Source organism: Rana temporaria, chromosome 5 (assembly GCF_905171775.1).
Source record: "Rana temporaria chromosome 5, aRanTem1.1, whole genome shotgun sequence".
Lineage (NCBI taxonomy): Eukaryota > Metazoa > Chordata > Amphibia > Anura > Ranidae > Rana > Rana temporaria.
In genome coordinates, this window is record NC_053493.1 from 51,184,546 (window position 1) to 51,189,437 (window position 4,892).

The window sequence follows — 4,892 nt, forward strand, 5'->3', positions numbered from 1 at the left end:
TTAGGCCGGTCGTATCTATGCGCCCGATTCATAGAATCAGTTACGCATAGATATGCCTAAGATCCGACAGGTGTAACTGTGTCGGATCTTAACTGCAATTTAAAAATGGCCGTTGGGGGCGTTCTCGCTGATTTACGCTGAGAAATATGTAAATCAGCGAGATACGCCAATTCACGAACGTACGCGGGCCCGACGCAGTGTTGTTACGACGTTTACGTATCGGTTTTCCCGGCGTATACTTACCCCTGCTTCTATGAGGCGCAGCCAATGTTAAGTATAGCCGTCGTTCCCGCGTCAATTTTTTTTCTTTTACGTCGTTTGCATACGCCGATTCACAAACCCGCTCGTCGCAAGTTACGCTCACGCCGAAACCACTGATGTCCTAGCGACGTCAGTGGGAGCATTGCACGCCGGGAAAATTTGCGGACAGCGCATGCGCATTTAAATCGGTGCAGGGACGCGCCTGATTTAAATAGTACACTCCCCCTAGCCGCGGAATTTTAATTCCGCCGGGGGATTTACGATCCGCCGCTGCAAGTTTGGAGGTAAGTGTTTTTTTAATTACCCACTTGCCTCTCAAACTTGCGGCAGCGGATCTTAAATCACATAGATCACGCGGATCTAAAGATCCGCTGATCTATGTGAATCTAGCCCAACGTTTTTTTTTTCCCTAGGGATACACATCTACCATCTTCATTCAGAAATAATGAGACAAATCACACATTGCTTGCTATATCAAACGATTAATTAAAGGAAATAAAATTAAAAATAAACATATGCTTGCTATTCATTCAAGCAACTGAATCTGAAGGTAAAAAGATCAGCCATCTGTGATTCTTCATTACCAGCATCCCTAACCAACTGAAGTCTCTTCTACAATTGGTTAGGGATGCTATAGGCTCATTACACAAATCTAACAGACAAGGATACTTAAAAAAAAAAATTAAATCAATCATGTGGCTGAAAATAAAGCTCCTTCTAATAGTACAAAGCTTTATGAATCAAGCTATGCAACAAAAAATTCTTAAAGCAGAACTAAACACTCAGAAATACTCACCTCCACCTTCCAGCAATGGGACAGTTACATCCCTCACCAGCCACTATAATGTTCTCTCTGGGCTACTTCCAGATCTCAGGTTTTCTATGGGGTTGCATTTTTTCTCACCGACAGTTCCAGGCCCCGTACTAATAATCGGGACCTGGAACTCCAGATTCCGGGTCATCTGATCGCTGTGGTAGCCTCTGATTGGCTACCACTGTAATCAGTCACTGTGAAGCTCACCCCTGTGTTTCTCTCTCTGTGAATGGAGAGGAAAGATACATTGTATCATTATTTATTCATTTAGCCATAATAAAGGAAACTTTCGATATTCAGCTACGACTGGTGTCTTGTCACATTTGGCTCCCTATCAAAGATTGCTCCGGAAGTGACGTTCCGTCGCCGCCATCTTGCTACACCCCACACTCCTGCACAGTAATGATAGCGTGTGAAGGGGCAAGCGGACATCTTATTACACCCACCAGAGTTTTAGATTTCACAGTTATTTTCAACACAAAACGGAGCTTAGTATTTTGAAACGCGACTGACTGTTTACATGTTAAATGTGAAAATCAGAGGTGTTCTGTAACATTAGCAACCATGTAAGGTCAGCAGGTTTGCTGAGGCTTTTAAAACTGAACATCTAAACAGTCAGTCGGATTTCCAAATACTGTATTTAAGCATATAAGCTCCGTTTTGTGTTGAAAATAACTGTGAAATCTAAAACTCTGGTGGGTGTAACAAGATGTCCGCCTGCCCCTTCACACTCTATCATTACTGTGCAGGAGTGTGGGGTGTAGCAAGATGGCGGCGACAGAACGTAATTTTCGGAGCAATCTGTGATGGGGAGCCGAATGTGACAACACACCGGCTACATAGATACCGCACTTCCTGGTTCTCACTATGCGTAATGACTTCAGCCAAAAATCCCCGCCCCTACGCATTTCGTCACCAGGACACGTGACTTCCTCAGGGCAAGAGTGGAATAAGGTGGGGGCAGCTGTGTGGATTGTTTTTTTTTCTTTATTTATTTTTTGCTAGCAGCACACAGGTTTTGTTTGATATACATATGGTAAAAATGCAATATATTATTTTTTCTTTTGGGTTTAATACCACTTTTAGTGCCACTGATGACCAATATTTGTGGGGTTGTTCATGGAGATATAAAGAAACGAAAGGTAAATATAAGATTGTAAAATGTAAGGTAATTGTGAGTCAAACTATTACAGCACTAAAAACTGAAAAATGGCCTAGTGATGGAGGGGTATATACAGGTTAGTACTCAATTGGTCAAAAGAATCCTTATATGTAATTTTCAATGCGGCTAGTATAAATAAAGAAATCTAACTGTATATTAGCTTTATGTTAACCTTTGCTCAGCAAGATTACAGGATTCAAATGATCATCTAGTCACAAGATGTGATAAAAACACTATATTACCAAAAGTTTTGTGACACCTGCCTTTACACGCACATGAACTTTAATGGCATCCCAGTATTGAATTGGCCCATCCTTTGCAGCTACAACAGCTTCAACTCTTCTGGGAAGGCTGTCCACAAGGTTTTGGAGTGTGTCTATGGGAATGTGTGACCATTCTTCCAGAAGTGCATTTGTGAGGACTGGCACTGATGTAGGACGACAAGGCCTGGCTCGCATCCGCCACTCTAATTCATTCCAAAGGTGTTCTATCAGGTTGAGGTCAGGACTCTGTTCAGGCTAGTCAAGTTCCCCCTCCCCGAACTCGCTCATGAATGTCTTTATGGACCTTGCTTCATGGGGAGGTTGTGGACAACCTCCCCAGAAGAGTTGAAGCTGTTATAGCTGCAAAAGGTGGGCTCACTCAATATTGAACCCTACGGACTAAGACTGGAATGCCATTAAAGTTCATGTGTGTGTAAAGGCAAAGGGATATCCCTGCTCCAGATTGAAATGTACCTCTCCTCCAGATAAGAAGCCACAGGTGCTGGCAAAGTATATGGCAATGAGGATGAAAGAAATTCTGGACAGCCGCACTCCAAAAATTGGCCTTTAATTGTAAAAAAATAGGATCAAAAATACATGCCATAGCAGAACGGACAGAATATCTGACGCGTTTCACACTATCAAACAGGTGCATGTAAAGGCAGGTGTCCCAATACTTTTGGTAATATAGTGTAGGTCTTAGTTGAACTCACATGATTGGAGATGTGAATTGTGGAAGCCCTGGGATAACGTTGCACGGTATGTAACTGATGGGAGGTGTCCCAGGTCCATCACTTATCCTCCTATGTTTAGGGGTGGTCAGAACTTTTTTTCTCAGAAAATAGGTGCAGGAACTCAACCACGACACGTTCAGATTTCACAAACAGTAGAAGGGTATTAAAGGGGCATTAAATACCAGGATTGCATTACATACAGAGTACAGAGTTCAGGGGGTTACACACAGAGTGCAGAGCTGTCACTTGTAAACACAGAAACCAGACTTCTGTGTTTACAAGTGATTGTGGTGAGCAGGCACCAAAGGGTCTGAGCCAAAGGTGGTGGAACTGAGTTCCCCCAAGTTCCCCCTGAAAAAAAGCCATGGGGGTGGTTATTTTTTTGATTCTCTGTCTAACAAGGTCTGACTTAGCAGAGCCCAAATATTTTTATTCACGTTTATGTTATATCATTTTATTTCATACCAAAGGAACATGAAGTTTTGTTATATTTTTGTGGGATGCCATCTGTTCTCCAGATTATACAGGGTTACCGTGTTAATGAACTGGAGTTTTCTGTGCCACTGATCTTAATGTGTATTTTAGTGATCATTATGAGAATCATTATAGCGCTTTGCTCTATTTAGCACATTAGATAAGCTGCTTAATGTGCACAACAAAAACCTGTAACACAAAATAAAAATGTATTATATAAAATGATAACCTATAAAGGCTTTTAAAGTGTCACCTATGAGCATTATTAGGTACTGTAGTTTTTTACCATTTCATGGTAGTTTTAAATCTTGACATGTACAGTGGGGATCGAAAGTTTGGGCACCCCAGGTAAAAATTTGTATTAATGTGCATAACGAAGCCAAGGAAAGATGGAAAAATCTCCAAAAGGCATTACAGATTAGACATTCTTATAATATGTCAAAAAAAGTTAGATTTTATTTCCATCATTTACACTTTCAAAATTACAGACAACAAAAAAATGGTGTCTGCAAAAGTTTGGGCACCCTGCAGAGTTAATATCTTGTACTGCCCCCTTTGGCAAGTATCACAGCTTGTAAACGCTTTTTGTAGCCAGCCAAGAGTCTTTCAATTCTTGTTTGAGGTATCTTTGCCCATTCTTCCTAACAAAAGTCTTCCAGTTCTTTGAGATTTCTGGGCTATAGGTACATAGAAGGATCCAGCCTTCGAAGCATGCGCCTCGAGCAGTTCTATCTTATACCATAGCCCATTCTCTTTATCTTCCTAGACCTCTTGAACTCAGAGGGATCTGAAATCAAAAAAAGGGCAGATCCCGGGCAGCCCAACCAGCTCCCCCCAACAAACCCCCCCCCCCCAAAGAATTTAAAAAAAGGGGGGGGGATTTTTCTGTGTCTAAACATATAATTACCTCGCTTTTTATGTGTGCCATTTCTATACCTGTGCTTATGTGTACTTATATATATCTTTACTTTCAAAGGGGGGGGGGGGGGGGATCTCATATGCTTTCATCTCCATTATACCCCTTCAAATTGTGTGGAGAGAATATTTTTTTTTTTTGCAGGTGATAAGGGAAAAAAAAAAAAAAAGAGATCATATCTAGGAGCGCATTTATACGCATATCCAAACACGGTCACCCCCCTTAAATGTAAATATTCTATAGGAGGATTTTTGTTGAAATGGTCTAG